Source organism: Hyperolius riggenbachi, chromosome 7, assembly GCF_040937935.1.
Source record: "Hyperolius riggenbachi isolate aHypRig1 chromosome 7, aHypRig1.pri, whole genome shotgun sequence".
Classification (NCBI taxonomy): Eukaryota; Metazoa; Chordata; class Amphibia; order Anura; family Hyperoliidae; genus Hyperolius; species Hyperolius riggenbachi.
In genome coordinates, this window is record NC_090652.1 from 279,264,325 (window position 1) to 279,281,920 (window position 17,596).

At 46.2% G+C, this 17,596-nt stretch overlaps 2 protein-coding genes across 2 annotated transcripts in view; one reads left to right on the forward strand and one right to left on the reverse strand.

The window, feature by feature from the left end:
- MBD5 (methyl-CpG binding domain protein 5) overlaps nt 1–13,816 on the reverse strand; it is a 137,646-nt gene extending 123,830 nt beyond the window's left edge. Inside the window, exon 1 of the mRNA XM_068245854.1 lies at nt 13,490–13,816. The gene's annotated coding sequence lies outside the window, so the exon portion shown is untranslated. The remainder of the gene's footprint in view (nt 1–13,489) is intronic.
- A 34-nt stretch (nt 13,817–13,850) lies between these two features.
- ORC4 (origin recognition complex subunit 4) overlaps nt 13,851–17,596 on the forward strand; it is a 72,343-nt gene continuing 68,597 nt past the window's right edge. Inside the window, exon 1 of the mRNA XM_068245856.1 lies at nt 13,851–13,934. The gene's annotated coding sequence lies outside the window, so the exon portion shown is untranslated. The remainder of the gene's footprint in view (nt 13,935–17,596) is intronic.

The following is a 17,596-nucleotide window of genomic DNA, read 5'->3' on the forward strand; positions in this document are numbered from 1 at the left end:
TTTCAAGAACAATTATTTTGCCCAAGGATATCCTACAATTATAGATAGGTTTAGGCCTGAGACACACTGCAAAACACATTCTGATCCGTCAGTGCTGCGTTAGCATTTTAAACAAAACCGCTCCATAAAAATTGTGGCAAAATCGCAGCGATCATGATTTTTCAGAAAATTGCAATTGCTACAATTTTTATGCAAGTCAATGGGAGTGTTATTTTTTGAAAAGCAAACCCAGCGCTGACGGATCAAAAAGCGCTCTGCAGTGTGTCTCAGGCCTTAGGCAGACGCAGCGTTACGTGAAAACTCTGCATTTTATGCAGCAATGTTAGTCTATGGGAAGCAGAAAAAAACCGCATGGGTATGCGTATGTACTTTGGCATTTTTAAAATCACTAGTTTTGTTGCATATTCTGCATGAATGCATCAAAAACGCATATAATAAAAGTCAATGGAAACGCAATGTATTGCGTTTTAAAAAATAAATAAATAATGATTTATGATGTATTTTCGCGTCCTTTTGTTTTCCTAGTGATTTTCATAAATGTAAATATAAGAACGCATACAAAACGCATATACGCTTTGTATATGCGAACCGAAAAAGCATTACAATGCACACAAAAAGCTTGAAAAACGCATCTGCCCCCCCCCCCAAAAAACGCAGTAAAAACTCACAAAATATTAACATAAAACTTTGCATAAAACGCAGCATTTCACGTTATTTTATGTGTGCACCTGTAACGATTGGTGTCAGCAAGCACAGATATTCTGATTATTGGTGATCTGCAGTATCACCAATAATACAGATGCTATACCTGATTATATGGTGATCTGCAGAATCACCAATAATGCAAGTATAGCGTGACACGATACAATCGTATGCAAGAGGGTGCTTGGTACAATAGAGTATCTCTATAGGGCACAGAGATACAACCACTAGCAAGCTGGAACAGCAGACAACAATAATAATATACAGCGTAAATTCAAGTCTGTGGAAATATCCACCACACCGTAATTCCTCAGAGGTGTGGTTACCTCTGAATGGGAACCCCGTGTGTGAGATCCTCCAAAGGACGGAGTGGAGGAGTCTCTGCCTCTATCAGCAAGGGTTTGCTAGTGGCGGTCGTCTCAAAGAGGCAAGCCTCTAATAGAACCCTACAGTGGGAGGCGTTCCACTGAAGGGAGAAAGGTCAAACAAAATGAGGTTCGGCAACAGATCAGGCGGCAGCAGTACAGAAACGTGAGACAAGAGAATAGTCGGAAACCAAGCCAATAGTCGATAACGGTACGGGCTGGTGAAGTACAGAATCAGGAAGCAGAAGAGTAGTCAAGGCACAGAATTATACACGATAAATCAAACAGTATAATATGTGTATATATTGGCGATAAACCAATATATAACACAATACCAGAGACAAGGCTGACTAGGTCTGAGTGCTGACACGGTATCGCAAACACAGACGAGGTGTGACTGAAAAGCACTTCCTTATATACTGCCTAGGAGAGAGTCTCCACCCCAGGCAGCAACCAATCAGAGCAGGCTAAAATGTCAGCTGACACGCTTTCTAAGAGTATAAAGGCGTGTCTGTCGTGCGCGCACGCCCCCTAGAGGCAAGATGGCAGAGCCCTGGTGAGCAGCATGCTGGTGAGTTTGGAGCAGAGTGCTCGGACGGGTTTGCGCAGCGGATGCGGACGAATTTCCGCATCCCGCGTTGGAAGGTCCGCTTGCCGGACTGGATGCGACCATATTTCCGCAATCCATCCGGCGTTGCAGATTTTTCGTTACAGCACCCAGCCTGAATTTGGTAGAAGGATGGCTCTGGGAGGCTTTTCTGATCCTCTTGCATACTACCGCTTCTCGCTGAGGCCACCGCCTTCACGGCCGCGTTCCAGTCCATGTACGAGCATGACCATGCTGCGCAGGATGCCCCACGGCTGTGCAGTAGCACGAACCTGCTCACACATGGAGGAAAAGCCGTGCACAGTCAGCTATGTGATGAGTAGAGAGGGACAAAGCCCAAATTTCCTCAAATCTGAATGAAAAAACTCTCAATTTTCTTGAATCTCAAATCTAACTAATTCTATACATAACAATTGTGTGATCCGAGTATTCTTACAGGTATCACAGAATTCTTATACCGGTAGTTCCCGACTTACGAACGCCCGACTTATGAACGACCTGTCTATATGAACGGCATGAATTCTGTGTTTCCATGGAAACAAGTCAAACTTTTTTTCTCAAATTGGACTTGTAGTTTTTGAGAAAATAGATTTAAAAAAATTCAAAGAAAAAAATGGCTTTTAAACTCGTTTAAGCAGGTACAGAGGACAGAGGTGACACAGGGGGACAGTGGAGGCACAGAGGAGGTACAGGGGACAGAGATGGCACAATGTTCGGACTTAAGAACATATTCAGGTTAAGAATGAACCTACAGTCCCTATCTCGTTTGTTAACCGGGGACTACCTGTATACTGGATTCGATAGATTTGAGATAAGAAAAAAATAATAATCAAGGAACAAGTATTTTTTGGGATTCAGATTCAAGGAAATTTGGGATTAATCCCATCTCTAGTGCTGAGCGATCATTTGGACCTGTGTTCTAGCTGTCTGTTTCCTTTTTTGTAGCCTTGAGGTATTTTAAGTCGTGAAATTCCTGACTAGTGTATGTGGTTACAGGAAGTGTGCCTTCGCATCAGACTTCCTCAGTGTATCTCAGAATTGCTTAGTAGTTCCCCACAAATATCAGTCCTGCTTCTATAATTTTTAGTGTTCGTTTGAAAATAAACTTATTGAGGGCTTGTTCACACTGCAGGCGCTTTTGGCTTTTTTCGCTTTTTCGGTTTTTAAAATCGCCCCCCCCCCCCCCCGACCGCGTGAACAATGAATGTCTATGAGAAGGTTCATATCAGCGCTAGTTGTAAGCTGTGCGGCTAGCAAAGCGGTGCGTGGACCATTTTAAAAGCGATTCCGCCTCAAAGTATAGGAAAAACGTAAACGCTCACAAAATCACTTTGTGTATCGTTTGCGTTCGCGTTTTTAAGAATACATTGTATTTATGCTTTTCTGGGTAAAAGAGTTCACTTCCTGACTTGCGTCAGGGAGTGAATTACAAAACCACTTGGAAAAAACGCTTAGAAAACCGCTAAGCACAAAAACGAATCGCCCACCCAAGCGCCGGGAATCGGGGAAAAAAAAAAAAAAAGACGCCTCAAAAACAGCCCAACGCGGACGGACACGCGAGCCAAACGCAATGTGAAAAAGGCCTGAAACCACCATAAATTCTTTAAAACAAACAAACCACACACACACCCAGAGGGATGGAAATAAAATACTGTATATCAATAATTTAAAGGAGATTTAATTGTATTAATTTGTACCCCCATGCAGTGAACACGATTGCTCTGTACACTGCTCCAAACTCTTCAGAGAAACAGAACATCTGATCTGGCTGCAGTGTAAGCTGCCGCTTTGATTACAACCGTTGATATGGTTACAGCTCACAGAGCAGGTCCTCCATATGTTGCATTGCATTTCTCCCCCCTTCAGGGCTAGGATTGGCTCCACTGCAATAACAGCACTAGTCACAGTGGCCATCACATTACAGAGGAGGAAACGAGCATTACGACACACAGAGCCTACTACAATACAATAGTATCAGTGGCTGTACAGCTGAACAGATGAATTTGGAATTACCCTAATGATAATGGATTATGTACATTACAATTACATGGTCTGCAAAAAGAACTCCCTTTTAAGCATTAAAGTGGCACTGAAGCGAAAAAAAAACCCTCACGATATAATTAACTGGTTGTGTAATTAATAGAACATTAGTAGCAAAGAAAATAGTGTCATTTTTATTTTCAGGTATTTTATAACACTGCATCATTCTCTAATAATTGCAGTTTCCACAATACACTCAGCATTTTAAATAGTTTCACAGAGCAGGCTAGTGACCCTTTGAACTTTTCTCAACAGAAAAGCCATAAACAAAGAAGAAACAATGAGAGACAGTTGAAATGAGGGCTTCAAAAGGCAGTGCTGTCCAGGACTTGAGTTCAAAGAAGATCTTTTGCATAGATAACAACTGAAGTTTCTTAACTCTTCCTGTACTGGAAACGATGAGACTCATATCTGTGCTAATAAGGTTTTATTTCTTAGCAGTACTATACATACAATTCATCATACGTTTATTTTCACTTCAGATTCCCTTTAAAAATAGTCTATTACGTGCTTGCTTTGAAATTTGGTTCATGCAATACTTGAGATGGGGATTCCAGGAGGAGTTAGGGCCTAAAGAGATCACAGTTTAGTTAGCATCAATAAAACTTTCAGACGCAAGTTACACACACTTTACAGACACACTCAGACAGGCCCTCTCAGCAGCCAAACATTCAGGCTAGATTCACAGTGGGACGTTGCGTTTTGATGCCACGTTAAAGTCGCACCACAAGCTTACAACGCAACGCGCCCAAAAAGTGGCAACGCAGCGTTACCGTCGCATACAGCAGATACAGTAAAAAATACAGGCAATAAAAAGTATGCTTCCAAATCATTACTGAGCACGTGCAAACAGTCCAACGCAGCTAATAACGTGTATAACGCACTGCATGCAGTACTTTTACTTAACGTGCAGCGTTAGACACCAACGCAACGTGTGCACTGTGAACAGGGCATTGATTTTTCATTGCAGTAAGTTATTCTGCGTTAAATGCTGTTTTAACGCGCGACTTTAACGTCCCACTGTGAACTTAGCCTCAAACTTTTCCTCACTAATCTCCTCACAGTCCCACAACCCAAAACTACTCTTTGCTACATTCAACTCCCTCCTCAGACCCCCACCTCGCCCTCCCTGCATTTCAGCCGAGGACTTTGTCTCCTTTAGTGACAAAATCACTCAATGTCCACAGTGTGGGTAAAAAACATGACGTATGAGCAAACGACTGGAAGCTTCGCCAAAGGTAGCTAATGCTTTCCTGCACTATGGCAGATAAAGCAATTAAATGAAATGCCGGGTGGCTTCAGACACCCGTCTGAACCAGCTGTAGCAATGGCCAGTCATTGGTCCATTAAAACTGGATGGATTCTTAACCCTTACAGTGAGAAAAAAAAAAAGGAACACAGCCTAGTTTTATGTAGGACTGGAACTTTACATACAAGTTTATCCCATCAGTTCACTTCATGTAAACTTTAAAGTTGTCACTATGGCAACATCCACATCTGTGCGTTCGCAACGCGGTGTAACGGATGCCGTGGTGTAACGGAGAGCTGTGCTTTGTCAGCCAGCACACACAGTGATGGATGCTACCAATCCCTTTCAGTGCTTGTTCAAACTTAGAGCGTTTTTTTTTTTTAAGCAATGGCGATTTTTAAAATCGCTTTAAAAGTACTCGTGTAATATTGCTCTATGTGAGTGTTCTCACATGAGCGAGGAGCTTTCTATCCAATCGCAAATGCGGCTCCGGCACCATTTTCTGAGCATTTGTGATGCAATAGAAAGGATAGGGAAATCGCTAAGCAAGTGAAAAAGCGATTTCCCAAGCACTTTTAATGAATAAATACATTGTATTCATTTCCGGGGCAAAGACTGACGTCAGGAAGTGGGGGGCAAAAAAAATAAAAAAAGCGACACAAAAGCACTATCAAAATTGCTCTATACATCGCTCAGCGCTGGTGATTCATAATGTGAACAAGGCCTCAGTGTTGGGTTGCATTCGCGTTACACTACATGTGCAATGCAACACGCATAGTGTGACACTACCATACACTGGACTCCTGACATCCGCCATAGACAATTAAGGGCTATGGAAGGGGCAGAGCTGTTGAAAACAGCAGCTACACACAGAAACCAATGGAAAGCAATAAGTAAACACATAATTTAAAAAAACATCTCCATAACCAAACTTGTAACCACTGAAAGGACACATCCAGAGAGCTTCGCTTATAATTTAGCAAGCATGTTACGTAACAATGTTCCAGAATAGATAAGATTTGAAAAATTGTGACATTTTAAAATGTAAGACTGTTGCAGTTATAACCTTGCTACATGCTGGTCTACTTCACCCCTTTACTTTCAATACAATTAAAAACTGTCATGAACAATACCTTTCAGGGCGCATTCAAAACTTAGAAACGCAAAACGTTTTGCGGGAGTGATTTTTCTGCGATTTCACGTGGAAAAAATCACTGGACAGTGCAGCGATTTCTATAGCACTGAAATGTGACCGCCGGGAAATCGCCTGAAAATGGTGCAGGCTACGCGTTTGCATTTCACGATTTTGGGTGATTTGCGGCGATTAGCGCAAATCGCCCAAGTAAGAACGGGCCCATAGACTTATTACAGTAGCGCTTTCAAAAGCGCTAGCGTTTGAGCGTTTTGCCGATATCGCCAGCAAAACATTCAAGTGTGAATGGGCCCTTAAGGACAGCTAAAGTGAGAGGGATACGGAGGCTGCCATATTTATTTCCTTTTAAAGCAGACCTGAACTCAGAACTTCCTCTTTGCTGAATAGATAAGCAACAGCCTAATAAACTAAGGAAAAAACATCTTTGTTACAGCTGATACAATTCCTGCAATAAATATGCAGTGCGGCTACTTCCTGCTTTCATGGAAGCAGACACAGGGTTAACCTCCTGTGTTCACAAATTAGCTGCTCTGCCATGGCAGAGGAGACTCCTGAGCTGACACAGCTGAGAGATCAAATTACAGTTAGATAAGTCACAGATGGGGGGGGGGGGGGGGTTATACAAACTAAACTCTCTAAATACAGGCAGGGTGCATTTCTCTGCGTTTCTTCTGTCGTGTGCAAGTGTTCAGGTCCACTTTAAAAAATATAGGCTGCCTGGTAGTCCTGCTGATATTTCATGCATCAGTAGTGTCTGATTCACATACCTGTAACAAGCAGGAGGCTAATCAAGTCACACTTCAGTCAGAAAGATCTGATCTGCATGCTTATTCTGGGTCTATGGCTGGGAGAATTAGAGGCAGAGGATCAAGCACTGTTTACAAGAAAAGAATAGATATATGGCAGCCGGCACATCCCTCTCGCTATAAAAAAAAAAAAAAAAACGCACGCTAACGCGAGCGGAACGCAATGTGAACGAGCCCTAAGCGCTTTGTGATTTTAAAAGCTCTTGCTAATGTTATCCTATCTGTGAGTTCACACTGGAGAGATGTGATTTTGTAAAAATCCCCCATAGCATTACATTAGGAATAGCTTTTAAAGGGACTTCAAGCACCTCTCATGGGCATGCCTTCAAGCAAGACGACTTCCAACAAAGTCGTGCTATGACCCCTCTGGATGAGCCTCTTGCAATGGCCATGCGTGTCACTTCCTCTTCCTGCTTCATTCAGTGATGCACATCTCTAAAGGTGCCCATACATTAGAACGAGTATGGGCAGATACGACCAAGAGACAAATTTGTCTCTAATCGAATCTGCCCATACACTACAGGCCGATTCCTGTCCGATTTCAGCATGTAACCATCAGGGAATCGGCTGAGCCGCCGCAGAGAAGACAGGGGTGACCCGGAAGTTCTAACATAGCCAAGATGGCAGCCGCGATTTTTAAATTAAATTTGAACGAAAACTATTTGGTGTAGAACGCTTCAGTCATCAAATCAAAGACGAGAGCACAAGCTACAGAATGGTATGCATCTTTAAGTACTTTGCAATACTGGTCGGAGCCTTAAGGCTGCTTACACACAGGGACGTTACAGGCGCACGTTAGTGCGCCTGTAACGCTCCCCCAACGCACAGCAATGTAACACAAGTGGACTGTTCACACAGCCCACGTTGCGTTACATGTAACGCTGCACGTTCTCCCGAAGGTGCAGCATGCTACGGCGTTACAGCGGCTTAAGCCGCGCTAGACTGTCTGCACATGCGCAGTCATGTTGGGGAGGAGCGGAGAGCGGCCAGGCACATGGCTAATTAATATTCACGTTGTGACGTGCAGTGTTTACTTCCTGGGGCGGCCGCTCTGTGCAGTGATTGGCCGGCGGGACCACGTGATGCCGCATGCGCACAAGAGTACGCATCACGGACGCCAGAGTGAGCTGCACAACGCGGCTCACTCTGACGTCCACATAGAAGAGCACCAGACGTCGCGTTAGGTGCACGTTATGCGACCTTAACGTGGCACCTAACGCAACGTCTTAGTGTGCAAGTAGCCTATAGGCATGCCCATGAGAGGTGCTCGGAGTCCCTAGCATTTAAAAAGCTCTGTGTGAAGGGTGAATCACCCCTTAGTTCATTGGAAGGGTGTCACAGCTGAGTTTGCAAGATCAACAAGGACACACTAAAGGGAGAAGACCCTGCCAAAGGCTTACAATCTAAAGGGAAGCGTCAACATTCTTCTCACTACAGTTGTCCTTTAAAGGACAACTGAAGTGAGAAGAATATGGAGGCGGCCATTTATATTTCCTTTTAAACAGTATCAGTTGCCTGGCAAACCTGCTAATCTATTCGGCCGCAGTAGTGTCTGAACAACACCAGAAACAAGCAAGCAGCTAATCTTGTCAGATCTGACAATGTCAGAAACAGGATCTATGGCTAAAAGTATTAGAGGCAGAGGATCAGCAGAACAGCTAGGCAACTGGTATTGCTTAAAAGGAAATAAATATGGCAGCTTCCACGGCCCTCTCACTTCAGTTGTCCTTTAAAGAGACACTGAAGCGAGAAAAAAAATATATGATATAATGAATTGGTTGTGTACTATGAATAATTACTAGAAGATCAGTAGCGAAGAAAATATTCTCGTATTTTTATTTTCAGGTATGTGATGTTTTTTCTAACATTGCATCATTCTCTAATATGTGCAGATTACACAACACTCAGCATTCAAAATGATTCTTTTAGAGCAGTCTGTGAACTAATGACCTCTCCTCTGGCAGAGAAAAAGAAAACAGTTGAGATAATAAAAGTCAGATAACAGCCCTCTCCACCACTTTTGAAAGTGTAGAGCTTAATGGCTTTTTTGCATAGAGATAACAACTGGAGTTTCTTAACTCTTGCTGTACTGGAAACAATTAGACTGATGTATCTGATCTTAATGTTTTATTTCTTAGCTGTACTACACATACAAATCATTATATCATAATTTTTTTTCGCTTCAGTGTCTTTTTAAGCCACCAGCAAGCAAGAAAATACTCAGAATACTTTTGAAAGTACCTTTTCACCTACTTTTTAGTACTTTTCCAATTGCAGAGTGCTGAAAAGTTATTTTAAACAGAAGATGAAAAATTATCTCCTAAACTTAGGCAAAAAAGTAAATTAAATAAAGGGCCAATGTCCTTTCCATTACATAACAGAAAGTGGAAAATATACGCCTTACACCATTCATCAGAGCTCTGCCTTTCAATAACTCAGTCTCCAAACCAATAATCTCAACAGCTTGAAAGCTGTAGTGATCCACCCACTTTCTCAAAAACTACCTGTGATTATTCTGTCACCAGAGTGCAGTGTCATTAACCTCCTTAGCTCGTCCATTACCGCCGGATGGTGCCGCTCAGGCCCTGCTGGGCCGATTTGCGCCAAATAAAAAGCAGCACACGCAGCCGGCACTTTGCCAGCCGCGTGTGCTACCTGATCGCCGCCGAGCAGCGGCGAAAGAGGGTCCCCCCAGCCGCCCGAGCCTAGCGCGGCCGGACCAATCAGTTCCGGACAGCGCTAACGGCTGGATTGGAGGCGGCTGACGTCAGGACGTCGGCTGACGTCCATGACGTCACTCCGCTCGTCGCCATGGCGACGAGAAAAGCAAAACAAGGAGGGCCGCTCATCGTGGCCCTTCTTGTTACTTCTGATCGCCAGAGGCGATCAGAAGTATGCGGCAGGAGCGCCCTCTAGTGGGCTTTCATGAAATAGATAAAAACCCTCCCGCAGCCGCCCTGGCGATCTTAATAGAACGCCAGGGTGGTTAAAAACCTGCCACCAAAATCTGACCATTAGTTACTCATTCACCTGGGCTGTCCCCAGCAAGCGCTGTAAAAACAGCGCAGGAGATTTGGGCGCAGCCGGCGCCACCATAGGCCGTAATAGGAATTACAGCTATAGCGGCACTCAGTGAGTTATTTTGGCGCTGTCAAAAGACGGAGCACAAATCACTATGAAAACTAATTCTGCTGACAGTAATTGCTGTAAGAAAAATTACATCTTTCCCTACCATCTATGGCGGCCTGGACGGGGAATAGTAATTAGCACTGCCGGGACTTGTGCAGTAGCAGGGTGAGAGGTTTATCAGCTTTACCCTGTACCCAAATCTCCCGGTGGCTTTTTCATAGGTGTGCGTCTCCAGAATCCATTACCACAACAAAGGTCGCCTTGACAGCCTTTACACTATGATCTCCCCCCTATCATTTAAAGGGAACCTTAACTGAGAGTGATATGGATGTTTCCTTATAAACAATACCAGTTGCTTGGCAGTCCTGCTGATCTCTTTGACCAAAGTAGTGGCTGAATCACAGACCTGAAACAAGCATGCAGTAATCCAGTCTGACTTCAGTCAGAGCACCTAATATGCATGCTTGTTCAGGGGCTGTGGCTAAAAAGATTAGAGACACAGGATCAGCAGGAGAGTCAGGCAACTGGTATTATTTTAAGAGGAAATATCCATAACCTTCTCAGTTTAGGTTCCCTTTAAGCAGCGTGCAGGCACCATAATAATCCAGCCACGAGCCCCATTTCTATCGAGTAGCCTAAGGATACCAACAATAGTCTGAGTTATTCCAGCAAGTGGCTGATATCCTGATAGCTTGCTATCACAACCGGTAAAACAGTGCCTAATAATGTAAACCACAAACTAGTACTCAGAGCTGCAATGACTTGATGATCTGCCACCATAACTATGTGTGACAGATAACCCAAGCTGTGTTCTACAGCTAACCGGTTCCTATAATCCAGTTATCATAACAATATACTTATTACATTTTTCCACCATAATCAGTTTACCAGAACTATGTTTGCACCAATAACCAATTACCATACTGCAGACACTTCCTGCCACAGAAATCTACTTATTCCAAACCATCAGTTGTGTATGTGTGCGCATTTGTCCACAGCGCTGACAACATGACGTGTTCTACCAGCTAATCTGCTGCTACAATTATCTCAGCAGAGGCATGTATCCTCTAATAAACTGTCATCATATTCTTGACACCAGAACTGTGGCCTCCCTAATATCCTGTCCCCACAATCTTGTCACCAGAACTGGGCCCTCCCTATAATCATGTCCCCCACAATCTTGCCACCAAAACTGCACCTTCCCTAATATCCTGTCACCAAAACTGCACCTTCCCTAATATCCTGTCACCAGAACTGCGGCCTCCCTAATATCCTGTCACCAGAACTGCGGCCTCCCTAATATCCTGTCACCAGAACTGCGGCCTCCCTAATATCCTGTCACCAGAACTGCGGCCTCCCTAATATCCTGTCACCACAATCTTGCCACCAAAACTGGGCCCTCCATAATATCCTATTACAAGAACTGTGACCTCACCAATATCCTGTCATCAGAACTGTGCCTTCCCTAATATCGTATCACCAAAACAGTGTCATCCCTAATATATTGCAAGAAAGGAAAGAAATGGTCTGGCACTGTAGCTTTTAATATATATCAGCAGGCATACATGAGTGAAAACAATGGTGTGGCATCAAGTGGCATAGTAGTGCACTGTATCACAAGTACTTATCGTGCTGCTGCTGAGGTGAGGGAGGGACGTCTGTGGGCGCCAGTGGGTGCACGGCCTTACGACCGTTTCGCTGTGGAATAAGCGATTGTCATCCCTAATATCCTGTCCCCACAATCTTGCCACCAAAACTGCACCTTCCCTAATATCCTGTCACCAGAACCGTCTCCTCCCTAATATCCTATCCCCACAATCTTGCCATCAAAACTGCACCTTCCCTAATATCTTGTCACCAGAACTGTGCCCTCTCTAATATCCTGTCACAGTTGCGGTGTAACGACTGCTTCATAATGCTGCTTACCGCAATATAATGCACCACCTATGCCATATTCCCAGTGCGGCATTAGCATTGTGGTATGACCGGTTGTGGTATAGTAACGCACTGCATGCAGCATTGACAGGTACAGTGAAAAATACTTTTCATTGACTGCATGCTTCACCGTATGCAATGCAACATGACCGCAAAATGTGGTACGACTTTTTCGTTCTGTTGTGATTCTGTTATAAAGGGAACACAATGCAATGTCCCACTGTGAACATGGCCATATGGAATAAGTTGGAACTCCACCATATGAACATTTCTATGAAGGCAATTCTATTTTATCTGTTTCAGAAACTTAAAGGGTCTATGTAGTGTAGACACCTGTAGTGAGAGCAATACAGAGACAGCCATATTTATTTGCTTTTTAACAATACCAGTTGCCTGGCAGCCCTGCTGATCAATTTAGCTGCAGAAGTGTCTGAATAACACCTGAAACAAGCACACAGCTAATCTTGTCACATCTGACAATGTCAGAAACACCTGATCTGCTGCATGCTTGTTCAGGGTTAATGGCTAAAAGTATGAGGATCAGCATAATGCCAGGTAACTAGTATTACTTAAAAGGAAATAAATATGGCAGCCTCCATATACCTATTGCTTCAGTCCTTTAAGATACACATCAGCTAATCACAGACTACACAGTTGTGATGACAAGCCCTCTTCAATAACCTGTCACCATTATTTTGCCACCTGAAAGTGTGTTATCTAATAACCAACCACCACAATCTTGTCAGCAGTACTAAGTCCTCCCTAATATCCTGCAACAAAAATATTGCCAACAGAACTATGCACTCCAATAACCAGCTACCACAATTCTGCTTCTATGATGACCCGTCATCAGAATCATGTCCTCTCACATACCTGTCAGCATGATACTATTAGTAAAGGTGCATCCTCTGATAACATAATGTCAAAATACTGTGGCCAAAACTATATACTCTCTTTTATCATACTCTTACCACAACTGTAGTCAGGTTATCAGCCTGACAGTTAGGAATTCTAGCTGTATATGAAGACGATCGAGAGTGGCAAGTGCCATGTTCTTCTCATTACAGGTGTATGTCAGACTGTACCTCAAGCAAAGCACCATTCTACTACGGTGTATCCCACCCCTAGTACCCTAATCTGGACCCCCCTCAGTATCCCTAAATAGAACCCCCAAGTACATAGAATGAGCCCCCTCAAGTACCCCAGGCTGAACCCCTCAGTACACCTGAATGCAACCCCCAAAACCATAGATTGCACCCCCATCAGGTACCCCAGGCTGGACCCCTCAGTATCTATGAATGGAACCCCCAGTACCACAGAATGAGCCCCCCTCAGGTACCCCAGACTGGACTCCTCAGTAACACAGAATGAGCCCCACTCACCTATCCCAGGCTGGACCCCTCAGTATCTCTGAATAGAACCCTCCAGTACTACAGAAAGAGCCCCCCTCAGGTACCCCAGAACAAGCCGCCTCCAGCCCCCCCTGACTGTGCTCCCTCTTACCCCGTGTCCTCAGGGCGGTCTCCTGGCCTCCCTCAGGCAGAGCAGTGGGGAGGCGGGCAATGTGGCCTCTCAGGCCCGGTCAGCGCTCCCCCTCCCCCCCTGCATTCAGCTGGGAGTAGGAGGGCGGCGCTCCCTCTGTCACCCGCTTCCGGGGCTCAACACGGCGGCCCTCGGCGGCTCCCCCGGCCGCTTCCAGCTCTCTAGCTCCTCAGGAAAAAGATGGGAGTTTTCCAACTGCGCATGTCCGTCCAGGCCGGGGTTGGAAGGGGACCCAGACTGCACTGCGAGGAGGAGATTCCCGGAAGTGACGGCACGCCGGAATGGGTCGACTCCAGTCGCCAGGGTAACGAGGGCTGGTGGGCGGGGCCCGGAGGAGGTGTAGGGTCACGTGGGGGTTGTTTCAGAAGAGCGCGAGATACACAAGTCACCGGTGTCTGCGGGGCAGGTGAGTGAGTGTCATCGAGGAGTACCAAGCGCACCTGTCTCTGCCTATCTCTACCTGGGGAGGGGGACTGTGCATACTTATCTGCTAGGGTAGCAGGAGAGTTGTATACCAGCCTCTGCCTGACCTGTCCATAAAGAGGGTGTGTGCTGCTGTCCTGTCAGCGTGCTTCTCTGACTGACATGCCTCAGGGATGGGGGACTTTGCACCTGATAATGATAGATAGCAGAAGAGGCTAGAGAGTGATAGGGAAGAAAGACCAGAAGAGGGTAGAGAGAATGGTAGGGGGGGGGGGGGGGGGAGAGAGACCAGAAGAGGGTAGAGAGTGATAGGGGAGAGAGAGCAGAAGAGGGTAGAGAGTGGTAGGGGAGAGAGAGCAGAAGAGGGTAGAGAGTGGTAGGGGAGAGAGAGCAGAAGAGGGTAGAGAGTGGTAGGGGAGAGAGAATGGAAGAAGGTAGAGAGCGGTAAGGGGGGGAGAGAACATAAGAGGGTAGAGAGCGGTAGGGGGGGGGAGAGAGAACATGAGAGGGTAGAGAGCAGTGGGGGGGGGGGAGAGAGAACATGAGAGGGTAGAGAGCAGTGGGGGGGGGGGGGGAGAGAACATGAGAGGGTAGAGAGCAGTGGGGGGGGGGGGAGAACATGAGAGGGTAGAGAGCGGTAGGGGGGAGAGAGAGAACATGAGAGGGTAGAGAGCGGTAGGGGGGAGAGAGAGAACATGAGAGGGTAGAGAGCGGTAGGGGGGAGAGAGAACATAAGAGGGTAGAGAGCGTTGAGGGGGAGAGACAGAAGAGGGTAGGGAGCTGTTGTGGGGAGAGAGAACAGGAGGGTAGAGAGCGGTGAGGGGGGGGGGGAACAGAAAAGGGTGTAGGAGGGGAGAGAGAACAGAAGAGAGTAGGAGGGAGCGGTTGTGGGGACAGAGAACGGAAGAGGGTAGAGAGTGGTGGTGGGGATAGAGAACGGAAGAGGGTAGAGAATGGTGATGGGGAGAGCAGAAGAGGGTAAAGTGGTAAGAGGGAGAGAGAACAGAAGAGGGTGGAGAGCGGTTGTGGGGAGAGAGAACAGAAGAGGGTAGAGAGCAGTTGTGGGGAGAGAGAACAGAAGAGGGTAGAGAGCGTTTTTGGGGAGAGAACAGAAGAGGGTAGAGAGCGGTTGTGGGGAGAGAGAACAGAAGAGGGTAGAGAGCAGTTGTGGAGAGAGAGAACAAAAGAGGGTAGAGAGCGGTTGTGGGGAGAGAGAACAGAAGAGGGTAGAGAGCGGTTGTGGGGAGAGAGAACAGAAGAGGGTAGAGAGCGGTTGTGGGGAGAGAGAACAGAAGAGGGGAGAGAGAACAGAAGAGGGTAGAGAGCAGTTGTGGGGAGAGAGAACAGAAGAGGGTAGAGAGTGGTAGGGGGGAGAGAGAACAGAAGAGGGTAGAGAGCAGTTGTGGGGAGAGAGAACAGAAGAGGGTAGAGAGCGTTTGTGGGGAGAGAGAACAGAAGAGGGTAGAGAGCGGTTGTGGGGAGAGAGAACAGAAGAGGGTAGAGAGCAGTTGTGGAGAGAGAGAACAAAAGAGGGTAGAGAGCGGTTGTGGGGAGAGAGAACAGAAGAGGGTAGAGAGCGGTTGTGGGGAGAGAGAACAGAAGAGGGTAGAGAGCGGTTGTGGGGAGAGAGAACAGAAGAGGGTAGAGAGCGGTTGTGGGGAGAGAGAACAGAAGAGGGGAGAGAGAACAGAAGAGGGTAGAGAGCAGTTGTGGGGAGAGAGAACAGAAGAGGGTAGAGAGTGGTAGGGGGGAGAGAGAACAGAAGAGGGTAGAGAGCGGTTGTGGGGAAGGAGAACAGAAGAGGGTAGAGAGCGGTTGTGGGGAGAGAGAACAGAAGAGGGTAGAGAGCAGTAGGGGGAGAGAGAGAACAGAAGAGGGTAGTGGTAGGGGGAGAGATAACAGAAGAGGGTAGAGAGTGGTAGGGGGTAGAGACAACAGAAGAGGGGAGAGAAAAACAGAAGAGGGTAGAGAGCAGTTGTGGGGAGAGAGAACAGAAGAGGGTAGAGAGCGGTTGTGGGGAGAGAGAACAGAATAGGGTAGAGAGCGGTTGTAGGGGAGAGAGAGCAGAAGAGGGTAGAGAGTATGAACATAAGAGGGTAGGGAGTGGTTGTGGGGAGAGCGAACAGAAGAGGGTAGAGAGCGGTAGAGGGGTGAGAGAGAACAGGAGAGGGTAGAGAGCGGTTGTGGGGACAGAGAACAAAAAAGGGTAGAGAGCAGTTGGAGGGGGGGGGGGGGGGGGAGAGCAGAAGAGGGTATAGAGTAGCTGAGGGGAGAGGAAACAGAAGAGGGTAGGGAGCGGTTGGGGAGAGAGAATAGAAGAGGGTAGAGAGCTGTTGTGGGGAGAGAGAAGAAGGTAGAGAGTCATATAGGATATAAACAGAGATAGGGACTGTAGGTTCATTCTTAACCTGAATCTGTTCTTAAGTCGGAACATTGTGCCATCTCTGTCCCCTGTACCTCCTCTGTGCCTCCAGGGTCCCCCTCTGTGTCACCTCTGCCCTTTGTACCTGTTTATACAAGTTTAAAATCAATTTTTTCTTAGATTTTTTTTTTTTTAAATCTATTTTCTCAAAAACTAAAAGTCCAATTCGGGTCATTCGTAAGTCGGGCGTTCGTAAGTCAGGGACTACCTGTACATCAAAACAAATCCCCCACTTTAAAGAGGTCACCTTAAGGGCTTGTTCACATCTAGAATCGAAATTGCTGACGCCAGCGATTTCCGATTTTTATGGGCATTTGTCCCCCCTCTCGGCGCTTACCTGCGTGCTTCGATTTTGTAAAAAGCTCTTTTGCAGATCGGTTCCATGAGTGAGGAAGTGAACTCTTTCACACGGACCTGAATAAATACAATGTATTTATTCATGGATGCGCTCAGGAAATCGCCATACAAAGCGCTTTTTCAAGTGCTTTGCGATTTCCCTATACCTTCCATTGAGGGAAATCCCCCAAAAATAGTACAGGCAGTGATTTGCTGATCGGAAACGAACCGCTCAGATGTGAACACTCTCATAGGGAATCATTGCACACGCGATTTTGAAAATCGCCGGCGCTTAAAAAAACCCCGCAAACTGTCCTATGTGTGAACAAGCCCTAACAGATTCATCCGCTGAGTTCCATCTAACGTGTGTATGAAGCTTACACACTGTGCACAGTGGGGTATGCAACACTTTCTGCTGCTGCATTTTATTTGCTAATTTCCGAACTGCAAAACATTTGCATCCACTCAGTATTATTAGAGCTGGTTCAAACAGACGTCTGCGTGGCGTCGCGTTTGATGACGTGCAGCGGCTGCGTGGGCAGGCTTTCAGCAGGCTTCGCGTCGCGTTCGGATGCGGTCACGTTTTTTTCTTCCCCTAGGGGGACATTACCCATCGCGGTTGGCCATGTAGCTTCCAGGGGCTCCTCGAACACAAGCGAATATCAGGACCCGAACGCCGCGTTCGTGTAAACACTTGCAAAAGCTCGGTACAAACGCTCCCATTCACTTGAATGGGAGCGTTTATTGCGACAATCCGAGCGCTTGCGGTAAACGCTCCGCAAGCGTCCGTCTGAACCAGCCCTTAGACTCTCATTCATCTCTAGTTCACACTGAGAGCACTGCTGCAGCAAGGAAGAAAGAAATTCAGCTATATGTATTTGTTCTTA